Source organism: Odocoileus virginianus, chromosome 22 (assembly GCF_023699985.2).
Source record: "Odocoileus virginianus isolate 20LAN1187 ecotype Illinois chromosome 22, Ovbor_1.2, whole genome shotgun sequence".
Taxonomy (NCBI): domain Eukaryota; kingdom Metazoa; phylum Chordata; class Mammalia; order Artiodactyla; family Cervidae; genus Odocoileus; species Odocoileus virginianus.
Window position 1 is genome coordinate 2,451,745 of NC_069695.1, and position 15,966 is coordinate 2,467,710.

General features: G+C 52.0%; 1 protein-coding gene across 1 annotated transcript in view; it reads right to left on the reverse strand.

The window, feature by feature from the left end:
- The window catches only part of ZNF532 (zinc finger protein 532), a 115,124-nt gene that overhangs the window by 62,843 nt on the left and 36,315 nt on the right, over positions 1-15,966 (reverse strand).

The window sequence follows — 15,966 nt, forward strand, 5'->3', positions numbered from 1 at the left end:
CTTCCGCAGCCAGGCTAGGTCAGCATGGCCAACAGGGTGAAAAGTGCTTCCGTTAATCCCACAGAGCCCTGGGTGATGGAAGGGTGCAGGGCTTCAGGGAAATGAACAGTCACAGCTGTAACTAAAAGAGGCGCGTGTGTGCTCGGTTGCGTCCAACTCTCCACAACCCCGTGGACTGTGGCCCGCCAGGCTCCTGTCTACGGGACTTCCCAGGCTAGTATACTGGGGTGGGTTGCCATGCCCTCCTCCAGGGGCATCTTCCCAACCCAGGGATCGAACCCGAATCTCTTCTATCTCGTATATCAGCAGGCAGGTTCCTTACCACTGGTGCCACCCGGGAAGCCCCCGACTGCAGAGGAAGGATGTTAAACACACAGACCGCTTGGGGTCTTGACAAGGAGCCCTTATACTATCGGGAGCCTGCTCCTCCTCCTCCGTGAACCCCGGAGCACCCCATCTTCCGAGGCGCTATTTTCTGTACGCACTACTCCGCGTGGGTATTGGTCTCCTTACCCACTAGCCTGACAGCTGCCTAGGGACGGGCAGTCTCACTCGCCTAGGTGCCATAAACGCCAAATAGCCAAGAGGACACATGGGTCGGGGACCGGGACATACGAGGTACAACAGGAACAGCCCTCCACCCCAGCACGGTGACCCTCGGGCAGCGAGGGCGCCTCCCTGAGGCCGCTCCTCCCGTCGGTGGAGGGGAGGTCAGCCGCCAGGAAGGCCAGGGAAAGAGGGAACAGGGCGGAGAATGAGAAACAGAAGACAGAAGGAGAGAGAGAAACGGGAAAGAGGAGGAGGAAGCGGACTCGTCACAATCAGCGTCAGAAGAGACGAGGGTTAGGGCTGGCTGTAGGCAACTTTTTTTTTTTCAAGATTTTTCTGATGTGGACCATTTTTTAAGTTTTTATTAACTTCACTACAATATTGTCTCTGTTTTATTTTTTGGCCAGGAGGCATGTGGGATCTTAGCACCTGGACCAGGGATCGAACCTGTACCCCTGCATTGAAAGGACCACCAGGGAAGACCTTCAGGCAACTTTCAACATAAGAATCAGCCTCAGCCATTTGTAGACACCTAGACGTCCATAGGGTCTTGAAGAGTCAGACGCGACTGAGCAACTTCACTTTCACTTTTCACTTTCATGCATTGGAGAAGGAAATGGCAACCCACTCCAGTATTCTTGCCTGGAGAATCCCAGGGACAGCAGAGCCTGGTGGGCTGCTGTCTATGGGGTCGCACAGAGTCAGACACGACTGAAGTGACTTAGCAGCAGCAGACTCCCCTGCTGGAGAAAGCAATGGCAGCCCACTCCAGTACTCTTGCCTGGAGAATCCCATGGACGGAGGAGCCTGGTAGGCTATACAGTCCATGGGGTCACTAAGAGTTGGACACGACTGAGCGACTTCACTTTCACTTTTCACTTTCATGCATTGGAGAAGGAAATGGCAACCCACTCCAGTGTTCTTGCCTGGAGAATCCCAGGGACAGTGGAGCCTGGTGGGCTGCTGTCTATGGGGTCGCGCAGAGTCGGACATGACTGAAGCAACTTAGCAGCAGCAGCAGACTCTCCTGAGGCTCCCTAGGTGGAGCTAGTCATAAAGAATCCGCCTGCAGATACAGGAGATGCAAGAGACGCAGGTTGAATCCCTGGGTCAGGAAGATTCCCTGGAGGAGGGCATGGCAACACACTCCAGCGCTCATGCCTGGAGAATCCCATGGACAGAGGGGCCTGGTGGGCTGCCATCCACAGGGTCGCAAAGAGTCGGACATGACTGAGTGACTTAGCACAGCAAAACAGAAAGAGAGAGAGGAACCCGTGAGTGAGAACAGATGAAGGATGTTAAAGAAAAAACAAGAAAAAGAATGGCTATTTCCCTGTCAATATTTATTATGTTGTTCCTCTTTTATATTTGCTTTATATCAGTGAGACGCTGTCTTTCATTTTTTATGAAGTATTTAATGATTTTTTTTCTCATATAATCTGAAAAAAAAAAAAACAGCCATGCATTCCTAATAAAAAACAACTATACAAGGATCACAGTAGAATCTCTACTCAGGCAACAATACACATACCCGTGAAAATTCACATTAACCATAAATCCATCACCAGGTGCTAAGACACCCTCAGCAATATTCACTCACTCTGGGACCCATCCAAACACTTCACAAAGAATTTTGCTGGGAAAAACTACTACTGAACATGAAATAAACACTTAGGGTTCAATAGGAGCTGAAGAATAAATCTCTTTCTGCTCACTTATGTCTCAGAAGCCGCACATCCTTTTCTCTAGATGGTCTTGCTCAGCCCAGAGAGAACACTCTGAGCCTCTTCTCCCACAGATGGACAGATGGGCGCCTGGAGAAACAGACGGGGAACAAAGAACCCCACCCCCCGATCAGAGTGCAACACTTCCAGGCCGACGATGACATGAAAACATGTACAAGACATCAGCGCTAACAGGGACGTCTGATATTATGATTTTCTTTTTCAAATGAACTGCAAAATATGGGGAGTGAAAAGTCCATCTGTCAGACAATAAATCCACTTAAGAATCCACCCACTTAGGAATAATCCCTGAGTGTCAGCACTTGTATTTTTAAGCATCAATTTGCCTTTATAAATTTAACAATCACAATGAGACCACCATTAGCGAAGCATCCCTGTGATCTGACTTCACCAGCCATGATGATCCACGTTTACACATCAGTTTCGAAAGAATTCAAGACACAGGCTCACGAACCACCCCCAGGTCCCGACTGGAGCTGAATGGGCCTAAAAGGTGGCTTTCCATGCCACCATTTATCCAGAGCTGGGATCCAGGCTCTGGGAGTCCCCGGTGGTGGCTGGGCTCCACCCAAGTCCCTCCAACCTTTCTTTACAGCTACACGGGATTTACGTCATTTGCCTTCTCTTTATGGTTTTGGTGAGTCAAAGACGTCATCCGGTTTCACACTGTTCATCCCAGAGGGCAGTCGGTTCAGGAATAAAGAACAAAAGGACAAATACTCAGTGGGTGGGTGGCCCAGAACACACACCACAAGAAATTTTAAAAAAGGTCACCACGTGAAACAAAACGTGCCAGGTGACGGGCAGCTCACAGCAGCAGCGCAGCTGGCAGGCCTGCAGCAGGCCCCTGGGCACGCGGCTCCTCCTGGTCACACGGCAGACGCCCACCTGGTGCACGGACACACGGGCGCACACGCGGCGGCCGCACCAGCAGATCTCACCGCTGACGGCAGGATCGCCCACCGCACGGCCTGCCATCTTTCCCTATCTGTGCCACTAAAGGAGTGAGACATTACAAAAGCAGAGACATTGCTTTGCCAACGAAGGCCCGTCTAGTCAAGGCTATGGTTTTTCCAGGGGTCATGTATGGTGAGAGTTGGACTATAAAGAAAGCTGAGCACCAAAGAATTGATGCTTTTGAACTGTGGTGTTGGAGAAGACTCTTGAGAGTCCTTTTGACTGCAAGGAGATCCTACCAGTCCATCCTAAAGGAGATCAGTCCTGGGTGTTCATTAGAAGGACTGATGTTGAAGCTGAAACTCCAATACTCTGGCCACCTGATGCAAAGAGTTGACTCATTGGAAAAGACCCTGATGCTTGGAGGGACTGGGGGCAGGAGGAGAAGGGGATGACAGAGGATAAGCTGGCTGGATGGCCTCACTGACTCGATGGACATGAGTTTGAGTAAACTTCGGGAGTTGATGATGGACAGGGAGGCCTGGCGTGCTGCAGTACATGCAGTCTCGAAGAGTTGACATGACTGAGTGACTGAACTGACTGAAAAGAGTGAAGATCTGGAAAACCCCAGAGAGGAATCGGGGGTCTGCAAATGCCCCAAGGGGTCCAGGAGACATTCCCAAAGCTGGAGCAACTAACTTTCTCTGTGGACATCTAGCCACACCTGCCCTCCTCCCCATTCTTCTGAACATCTAAGGTGTACATACGTTCTCTCTAAGGAAGATGAACCTTTGGGGATGGAACTCTTTGGGGATGAAGTACTGGGACACTGGAGAGGTAAGAGTGAATTAGCAGCAGTTTAAAACCGTACAAGTCAGCCCTCCTGGGTCCCCGGAAAGAATCCAGGCTGTAAGGTGAATGCCCAGCGGACGCTGGAAGCACACTGTCACTTCTGAAACCTGAGCCCTCGGTGGCGGTGAGCTGAGCGCCCTCGGGCTGTACCATCACTGTCAGGAACACCGCTCTCTGTAACTTCACACGGCTCTTTTGGTTTATAGAAACGCTGTTCATGCCCACAATCACGCTGCCCTATTACCCTCTCCCATCCCACAGTCTGGAAGGCAAGAGCCAATTTCCCACCAGGGCAGGGGGCGGGGAAGAAGGCTTTAACTCCTGTCTCATTTCTCAGTTCTATCAAGTACAAAGAGATGTTTATGTTTGAAGTTTCCTTCCTGCAATTCCTAAGTACTGTTTTAAAAATAGATTCTTTTGCTTTAAAAACATTTACAAAAATTAATCTCAGTCTTCTTCTTTAAAAGATAAAAAGATCTCATTTGCTCTTCCCAACCCCTCAACAGCTTGACTTTCAAACAGAATTAAGTTCAGTTATTGCAACAAAGTCTTTCATTTCATTTATACCCTGTGAAATATAGCTTCCTTCAAAGGCACTAACTGTCTTTTAATTTAGAACTAAACCCCACATAAATAACGTAGAATTCACTAACTGCATTTGTGCTTAATGGAGAATGTCCTTTCACCTTGAAAATGTCTGGTGGAAAGATGCTAGGCCTGTTTCTAAAAAAGGAAAATGAAAGAGCCAAAGTCTGTCACGTGGTCACTCTATTTCTCCTATGACACAGACAACACACTTCCTTTCCTACCGAAGTCGCTTAAAATTATAGTAAGCTATTTTATCTTTGTGGCGAAAGTCAAAAGTTTACCAAATCAAAAGAAGAACTTAAAGAAAAACCTATTCACCCCTTAACCATACCTCTTATGCTTTGCAATAAAAAAATTCATGGAGCCACTTGCCAGTTTCCAACTAGAGGGTGAAGGCTTAGAAGGCTCAGGCGTCATGTAACCACTGAACCCAACTTCAAAGAATCCCGAGAGACACACCTGCAAAGTGAATGTGCAGAAGTCAATCTGGTGGAGAGCACGTCAGCTTCCCCGTGTAAATGCAGAAACTAAGCTTCTTTCATGAAAATCAATAAAATGCTAAGTCATAATAATCCTAAAGAAAACCAAAGTCTGCAGACCGCCTCAACCATATTCCAAACACTTTTCAAAGAACAACTGTAATAATACAAGATTGCTATCCTCTTGGGGGACTCTGCTTGTCACTATTTCCTGGCATTTCTTGGGCCATCGAAGAGCTTTTCAAAGAAATAATTCAACAGATTAATGGATCTGACTTTCGTTTCTAACCTTCTGACCTTTCCTTCAAATGTACGAAGCTCTCTGCACATTATACAACGCGCAATGTCTAATCTGTGCTTCGTGGGACGGGATCTAGGCAGATTTACTGTGTTTTCAAAGAAATGAGCGGGGGTTGCCTTCTCCCGGCCTTCTGCCCCCCACCCCTGCTGCCTCCCCTCACACTAGCACGCCGTGGGCTCCTCCTCCATCCCCAAGCCCTTGTCCATCTTCAGCATTTTCAAGGCTCTCCATCACGATAACTCTTCAACCACAAACGAGAAAAAAAAGAAATCACATTTCTTGTCCCCCAAGGGACCATTTTCCTTGTATCTCACTTCAATCTGAACTGCTTATCAGGGGAAAAATATTTTCTCATTGCAGTTCCACCCCAAACATCAAGCAGGTTCAGTTACACAAATCTGCCTCATGTTTTTTCACTCACTTTTCCTAGACCAGCTGGAAACAGACGCCAGTTTGTGGAATTGAAAACAAACAACAAAAAAACACCCAACCGGCTACATCTCTGCCTCAGTACTTCTCTTGAGGAAAGGGTGAGGGACGGACAGGGAGACTGGACCCCAAAACCTGGCAGACACTCCTCTCTCTCTCTCACACACACACGGCTTCTCTCTCACACACACACACACGGCTTCTCTCTCTCTCACACACACACACGGCTCCTGTCTCACCCACACACACATGGGCTTCACACACACACACGGCTTCTCTCTCACACACACACACGGCTTCTCTCTCACACACACACACACACGGCTTCTCTCTCACACACACACGGGCTTCTCACACACACACACACGGCTTCTCACACACACACACACACGGCTTCTCTCTCTCACACACACATGGGCTTCTCACACACACACACACGGGCTTCACACACACACGGCTTCTCTCTCACACACACACGGGCTTCTCACACACACACACACACACGGCTTCTCTCACACACACACGGGCTTCACACACACACAGCTTCACACACACACGGGCTTCTCACACACACACACACGGCTTCTCACACACACACACGGGCTTCTCACACACACACACACGGCTTCTCTCACACACACACACAGGGGCTTCACACACACACAGCTTCTCACACACAGGGGCTTCACACACACACGGCTTCTCTCACACACACACGGGCTTCACACACACACAGGCTTCACACACACACGGCATCTCACACACACACACGGGTTTCACACACACACGGCTTCTCACACACACACACGGCTTCTCACACACACACACACGGGCTTCACACACACAGACGGCTTCTCTCACACACACATACGGCTTCTCTCTCACACACACACGGGCTTCTAACACACACACACACACACACACGGCATCTCTCACACACACACATGGCTTCTCACACACACGCACACAGGCTTTACACACACACACACACACACACACGGCTTCTCTCACACACACATGGCTTCTCTCACACGCACACACAGCGTCTCTCTCTCTCTCTCTTCTCACACACACACACGGCTTCTCTCTCTCTCTCACACACACACGGGCTTCACACACACATGGCTTCTCTCACACACACACGGGCTTCACACACACACGGCTTCTCTCACACACACACGGGCTTCTAACACACACACACACGGCTTCTCACACACACACACGGCTTCTCACACACACACACACACGGCTTCTCACACACACACACGGGCTTCTCACACACACGCACGGGCTTCTCACACACACACACACGGGCTTTACACACACACACACGGCTTCTCTCACACACACATGGCTTCTCTCACACGCACACACAGCGTCTCTCTCTCTCTTCTCACACACACACACGGCTTCTCTCTCTCTCTCACACACACACGGGCTTCACACACACATGGCTTCTCTCACACACACACGGGCTTCACACACACACGGCTTCTCTCACACACACACAGGCTTCTAACACACACACACAGGCTTCTAACACACACACACACGGCTTCTCACACACACACACGGGCTTCTCACACACACGCACATGGGCTTTACACAGACACACACACACACACGGCTTCTCTCACACACACATGGCTTCTCTCACACGCACACACAGCGTCTCTCTCTCTCTCTCACACACACACACGGCTTCTCTCTCTCACACACACACACACGGGCTTCACACACACATGGCTTCTCTCTCTCACACACACACACGGCTTCTCTCTCACACACACACACAAGGGCTTCACACACACACACAGGCTTCACACACACACGGCTTCTCACACACACACACGGGCTTCACACACACATGGCTTCTCACACACACACAGGCTTCACACACACACGGCTTCTCACACACACACACACACACACGGGCTTCACACACACATGGCTTCTCACACACACACACATGGGCTTCACACACACACACAAGGGCTACACACACAGCTTCTCTCACACACACACACGGGCTTCACACAAACACACACGGCTTCACACACACACACGACTTCTCACACACACACACGGGCTTCACACACACACAGCTTCTCACACACACACAGGCTTCACACACACACGGCTTCTCACACACACACACAGGCTTCACACACACACGGCTTCTCTCACACACACACAGCTTCTCACACACACACACGGGCTTCACACACACACACGGCTTCTCACACACACACACGGGCTTCACACACACACAGCTTCACACACACACACAGGCTTCACACACACACGGCTTCTCACACACACACACATGGGCTTCACACACACACACACACGGGCTACACACACACACAGCTTCTCTCACACACACACGTGCTTCACACACACACACACGGGCTTCACACACACACACTTCTCACACACACACACGGGCTTCTCACACACGGCTTCTCACACACACACACAGGCTTCACACACACACGGCTTCTCACACACACACACAGGCTTCACACACACACGGCTTCTCTCACACACACACAGCTTCTCACACACACACACGGGCTTCACACACACACACGGCTTCTCACACACACACACGGGCTTCACACACACACAGCTTCACACACACACACAGGCTTCACACACACACGGCTTCTCACACACACACACATGGGCTTCACACACACACACACACGGGCTACACACACACACAGCTTCTCTCACACACACACGTGCTTCACACACACACACACGGGCTTCACACACACACACTTCTCACACACACACACGGGCTTCTCACACACGGCTTCTCACACACACACACAGGCTTCACACACACACGGCTTCTCACACACACACACACGGGCTTCACACACACACACACACACGGGCTACACACACACACAGCTTCTCTCACACACACACGTGCTTCACACACACACACGGGCTTCACACACACACACGACTTCTCACACACACACACGGGCTTCTCACACACGGCTTCTCACACACACACACAGGCTTCACACACACACGGCTTCTCACACACACACAGGCTTCACACACACACGGCTTCTCACACACACACACACACGGGCTTCACACACACACAGCTTCTCACACACACACACACGGGCTTCACACACACACACACACACACGGGCTACACACACACACAGCTTCTCTCACACACACACGTGCTTCACACACACACACACGGGCTTCACACACACACTTCTCACACACACACACGGGCTTCTCACACACGGCTTCTCACACACACGGGCTTCACACACACACGGCTTCTCACACACACACAGACAGGCTTCACACACACACACGGGCTTCACACACACACACACGGGCTACACGCACACACAGCTTCTCTCACAGACACACGTGCTTCACACACATACACAGGCTTCACACACACACACAGAGGCTTCCCAGGTGGCGCACACGCACGCATGCGCACACACACACACACGCGGCTTCTCTCACACACACACACACACACACACACACACACACGGGCTTCACACACACACCCCAGGTGGCACTCGTGGCAAAACGCCCGCCTGCCAGTGCAGGAGACAACAGATGCGGGTTTCAGCCTGGATCAGGAAGACCCCCTGGAGGAGGGCATGGCAACCCACCCCAGTATTCTTGCCTGGAGAATCCCATGGACAGAGGAGCCTGGTGGACTACAGTCCATGGGGTCACAAAGAGTCGGACACGACTGGAGTGACTTAAAGACACACACAGACACACACACGAATGGCTACGTGTGCACAGCTTAGAGGAGGAAACACATAAGCAACAAGAAATGGAGCTACTGAATCTTTTAAGTACGTGCCATTTGAAGGCCCCACCCAAGCACCAGAATGTCCAGGAGGGGCTCCCTTTATCTCCGTCACTGCACCCTCGTCGGGCCCTGGGTGGGTCTGAACAGTTAGTCAGGGCACCACGCAGCTCTAAGGCCTCTCTCCAGCCACTGGGAGGAAGCACAACCCCAGACCCCTGAGCACCCAGCCCCCTCACCTCCAGCGGGGGCGTCCCACCCTCAACCCCGGCACGCCACCGCTGAGACCAGGAGAACTTCACTTTCTAAACAGCCTCCACCAGGGTAGCTCCCCACGTGTCAAAAGTTCACACACGTGTCAAAAGTTCACACACGTGGTGAAAAGAACAGGATACACATTTTTTTTCTGTACGAGTTAATAGGAAATTACTTCATAGGGCTGCAGTTATCCAGAAGAGGTATCTTCTTGCTTCACTGAACCCTGATGCTATCAACGTTGCTGTCTAGTCTCTAGGTCATGTGCGATGCTTTGGGGACTCCCAAGGACTGCAGGCTGCCAGGCGCCTCTGTCCACGGGATTTCCCCAGGCAAGGACACTGGCATGGGTAGCTACTTCCTTCCCCAGGGGATCTTCCCGACCCAGGGTTCCAACCTGCATCTCATGCATTGCAGGCAGATTCTTTACCACTGAGCCATGTGGGATCAATGATAACATATGGATACTCTGGCCGAGGCAGTTTTTTCTTCTTAACACTGTACCTAATGTTCCTGATTTGAAAAACAACCGATGTGAAAGTTCAAACTGCTTCTGGAAATACCAACAGAGTCACTCCATCCTGCCACACTTTGGGAAAGACAAGAGTAAGTCCACCCCACCCTGGCCCGAGGTGGTCCTTCACTTCGCCTCCAGGCTCTGCCCACCGGGCCCTCCCCTGCCCTCCTCCCAGCACCTGCCTCTCCAGCCCCTCGGGAACAGAGGCGAACGGTCCCCACCAACCTCAGCCTGTTCCAGAAGCTCCTCTCGCCAACTCTTGGCCTACTTCCTGGCATTGCTCCCCCCAATGCCAAGCTCTCACGGGTCAAACGGGGGCTCTGCAGGAAGAAGCCGCCCTGCGTTCACACCTGGTTCTGCAGTTGATAGGGGACCTCGGGGGACTGCGCTCCGGGGAGGACTGCGCCTGCTGGGGGGGAGGACCGTCCCTGCTTGGGCGGGGAGGATCGCACCCGCTCCCGGGAGGACCGTGCCCGCTCGGGGTAGGACCTCGCCCGCTCTGGGGAGGACCGTGCTCCCGGGAGGACCGTGCCCACTCAGGGTAGGACCTCGCCCGCTCCGGGGAGGACGACCGTGCTCACTCGGGGTAGGACCTCGCCCGCTCCGGGGAGGACGACCGTGCTCACTCGGGGTAGGACCTCGCCCGCTCCGGGGAGGACCGTGCTCCCGGGAGGACCGTGCCCACTCAGGGTAGGACCTCGCCCGCTCCGGGGAGGACCGGGCTCCGGGGAGGACTGTGCCCGCTCAGGGCAGGACCGCGCTCACTCCAAGGAGGACTGCACTCGCTCGGGGAGCACTGCCGCAGATCCCTGCCGCTCTCCCCACAGAGTGCTCCTCGGTGTCACTCCATAGCCCTCTCTTTCCCTCGTCATTAACTCCCACCCTGCCAGGGGACACAGGCCACTTCTAACCTTCCCTGGGGGCATACTCCACGCCTCCTTCTTTCCTCCACGGTCAGCTTCACAGACAACAGGCAGGACCCCTCCCCAGGGCCGCCTGCCTTCAGGTCCTGCCCTCTCCCAAACCGCTGGCCTTTCCAAGCCGGCCCTCACCACCAGCTTTCTGCCCGGCTCCAGGACTTTAGGCCACTTATGTTAACCCCTGCTGTTGTTACCGCTGCTGTTGAATACTGGAGTGAGTTGCCATTTCCTTCTCCTGGGGATCTTCCCAGGCCAGGGGTGGAATCCGTGTCTCCTGCATTGGCAGGGGGATTCTTTACCACTAAAACACCAGAGAAGCCCTCTATTACTTCTACCTACCAGCTGGTGGCTCAGATGGTAAAGAATCTGCCTGCAGTGCGGGAGACCCATGTTCGATCCCTGGTTGGGGAAGATGCCCTGGAGAAGGGAAGGGCGACCCACTCCAGCATTTCTGCCTGCAGAATCCCACAGACGGAGGAGCCTGGCCGGCTACAGTCCACAGGGTCACAGAGAGTCAAACACGACTGAGCTACTAACACAGCACCAGCTGAATAAACGTCCCCCAACCTCAATCTGGCACCCCAACCCTCACGCCCTGGCCGCGGGGACGCTGCCTTCACAGCCAAATTCTCCGTTGCTAGAAAGATCCAGTTCCGCCCAGCTCCTTACCCAACCCTTTCCACTCGCCTGAAACCACTGCTAAAAATCCAGGCTATAGGAGGAGACCCGGGGCGTGATGGAACGGCTCTGTATCTCAACTGTGGGGGTGGACATACATGTCTACACCTTTGTCAAACCCAGAGAATTTTACCATGTGTAAATAAAAATTAAAGTTACCAGGAACGAGGAGAGGCCCCAAAGAGGGAGACCAAGTGTAACACAGAACTAACCATATTACAGGTGGTTCACGGGCCGCACTTCACTTGCTGTGAAACAGACACCGGCTCTGAAGGACCTTAGGCTTTCTCACACACGCAACACTGAAATACACCAACTCTGACACACGTGTAACTCACTCACTTTGCTGCACAGCAAAAAAAGGAACATAACACCGTAATGCAACTCTCCTCCAGGAAGAATTCTGTTTAAAAGAGCTGGATTTTTCTATGGTGAACAGATTTCTTTCTACAGGACAGCCTCCATTCTGCTAGTAAATACTGTAACTCTCCAAAAAGAGGGATGTTACAGCTCCCAAATTCTGATCTAGCCACAGGTCATTTTTTCTGGTCCGCAAACACAAACGCCTAAATGATTTCCCAAATGGCTCCACCAATTCTGTAACTGCCATCATGCATTAGAGTTAAAGCCCACCCTGCCCTCCTCCAGCTTTATAAATATTTATGAGCTAATGTCCAGTCAACAAAAAAGATGACTTCTAATACAACGTCTACGTTATTAGAAAGTTCTTTTCCTCATACAGCTTACTTACTGGCTATAAAAGAAGTTGTTCTCTGAGTGATGAATGAATGCAAAGGAGGGGGATGATGAATTTCCTATTTACTTCTCTCTGCAGCTCCAGGGGATCTACTTACTGACCCACATTCTTGTCATGTCACTAATAAGCAGGAGCGTACAAAACTCATCCATACAGTTCCCTAAAATAAATCGGTTTCTGGGGACAGATACCCTCATGAAGAGAATGAGCTTGAATGTCTCCGCACCGACATTCCCTATGCTCTCAGCGTCTTTGGGTTGGAAGGTTTTCCACCAGAAGTGGAGATGACAGCATACCCCCGCCGCCTCAGGGCTGTGGGGAGGGGTGGCTGCTACCGGGTCTAGAGGGAGCCCTGCCAGGACCATGTGTGGTTGTTGCTGCCGTGTCACTCTCGTGGCCGACCCTCTGAGACCCCATGGACTGCAGCACAGCAGGCTTCCCAGTCCTTCAGCATCTCCTGGAGTCTACTCAAACGCACGTCCACTGAGCGGGTGAGGCCATCTGATCATCTCATCCTCTGCCACCCCCTTCTCCTTTTGCCTTCAATCTTACACCACACAAAAAGCGTAACACTCAAACACAGGGGACAGGGGCTCAGAGATTTGCAACAAGCGTTCCTCCCCTCTTCATCCCACGACTGGCCCAGAGACCTGCAGGCAGAGCCAGGAGACCTGTGCGGCTGAGGCGGACTCACCACAGAGCGCCTAGTCTGAGCAGGAGAGGAAGGGGTGGGGGGCAGCCCTCTCAGCAGGGGGACTGGTACCACGGGGCTCAGGGTCAGAAATCACACATTCAGCACGGAACCCATGGGCTGAAGTGTGAGCCGCATCTGGGTTTGCAATTGTAAGAGGCCAAGGCACCAATGGCCCAGCTGCTGAGAACCAGAGAGGGGGGCGAAGAGATGCCCAGAGCAGCAGGTGGGCACCACCCTCCCCCAAGCCCGCCTGAGTTCTGCAGCCCCCGAACCTCAGCCACACTCTGGACCAACGCTCCCCAGGGGCGAAGCTCCCCCCGAACCTCAGCCACGCTCTGGACCAACACTCCCCGGGGGGTGGAGCTCCCCCCAAACCTCAGCCACACTCTGGACCAACACTTCCCGGAGGCGGAGCTCCCCCCGAACCTCAGCCACACTCTGGACCAACGCTCCAGGGGGCAGAGCTCCCCCCGAACCTCAGCCACGCTCTGGACCAACGCTCCCCGGAGGCGGAGCTCCCCCCCGAACCTCAGCCACGCTCTGGACCAACGCTCCCCAGGGACGAAGCTCCCCCCGAACCTCAGCCACACGCTGGACCAATGCTCCCGGGGGCAGAGCTCCCCTAGAACCTCAGCCACGCTCTGGACCAACGCTCCCCGGAGGCGGAGCTCCCCCCAAGCAGCAGCAAGCCTGGCAGGCACACCTGAAATGACCCACGGCTCTGTGCCCTGAGGAAGGTGGATGCGGGGCTGGTGTGACACCTGCGTTCTCCAGACCCTCAGGACCCTTGAGAGGAAGGCACCCCACAGGAGACCCAAGCATTTTATCAAGCTACGTTCTGAGTCTCAAGTCAGTAGAGCAAAATAAAATAGTGATTAACAACTAATGCAATGTGGGGAACAGAAAACAATGTCTGTCTCCACCTGTTTTGAGACAAGGAGTAAAGAGTTGTCTTTGTTTCAGCGTCTGGTCCCTGCACGCTTCAAAGAAAGACATAGGCTCAGACAGGTTCCCGGACAGAGTTTCCCACGAAGGAAAAATATAGAGAAGAAATCATTATCTGGAGGATATGAATTTTATATTGTTCCAGTTGCCTACAGTTTAATTAACTTCTCACTAACTATCTGCTACCCCTGGCATTCTCCACCCTCTAAGCTGCACCTTGAATTGGGAATGATAAATGCAAACCTCAAGCTCCCAGGTCCATTTTATTTCATCTGCTTATTTTGCCTTGATAAAACCAAATGCTCAAATTTTAATTTTAATAGGTTTTTAACTGTCTCCCTAAGGTTCATGAATCTGTAAAATCCTTTTAAACACTGTAATAAAAGACACAAATCACAGACCAAGTGTATCACCAACCAAATTCAGTCTAAATGTGTAGCCAGATTCCTATGCAGTGTTGATACTAGAAAAGAAAACACACTGAAAAAATAAATATATAAGAGCAGCTTGATTGCTCATCCAAGGAGCAATTTCCTCCTGATGCAGTCTAAAAATCTGACAGCTATAAAAACCGGGTCTGGGCAAGGGTATGAAAGGTTTGATGAAAAAGAAGACATGTGGCCTGTGAAGTGAATCCAGCACTGGGGCGGATGCCTGGGGAAGACCAAAGTCAGGGCGGGTGGCCCCGAGACCAGGGTGAGTGAGGGCGGGCGGCCCCGAGACCAGGGTTCCTGACGCTGGGCTCCGCTGGAAGGGACCAGCGCTTCTGGGATAAGTGCCGATTCCAGCGTCGGGCAGGAAACACGCAAGATAGGCCTGGAGCATTCAGCAGTGCCAGAAATTAAGGAAGTGCTCCAAATGAGACAGAAAGAAGGGAAATAAACTGCACTGAGAGGGTTATTTTAAAGGGAAACAGAGGTGAACCTAAAGAGCTCCCAATGGCCCAAGCTGGTACAATTTGAGCATCAAGTGAAGCAATACTGGATTAAAACCTGAAATACAAAATACACTGATCAGTGGCATAAGTGATGCGAATAATTGAATAAATGGAGAAAAGCAGACAGACCTCCTATGCAGAAGAAATGAAATTAACTTATGTAGATGACCTCCCCTGACGGAGGTGTCCCAGTCATTCAACAACTCTCCTCCAGAAAGGACAGTATACAAAGGGGAGAGAAAAAGAGGAACTCCTCAGTGCAAAAGCCTCACACACACTCTGGGCCAGGTGACTGAGGTCACTATCAACAGTGATAAGTCGTGTGAAAAGCGCGTCCCCTCGCAGCCTGGATGGGAGCGGGGTCTGGGGGAGGACAGATACATGTGTGTGTAGGGCTGAGTCTCTTGTTCACCTGAGACTATGGCAACACTGCTGGTTAACTGGCTATGAATGAATGAATGAAGGAAAGTCACTCAGTCGTGTCCAACTCTTTGCAACCCCATGGGCGATACAGTCCATGGAATTCTCCAGGCCAGAACACTGGAGTGGGTAGCCTTTCCCTTCTCCAGGGGATCTTCCCAACCCAGAGATCGAACCCAGGTCTCC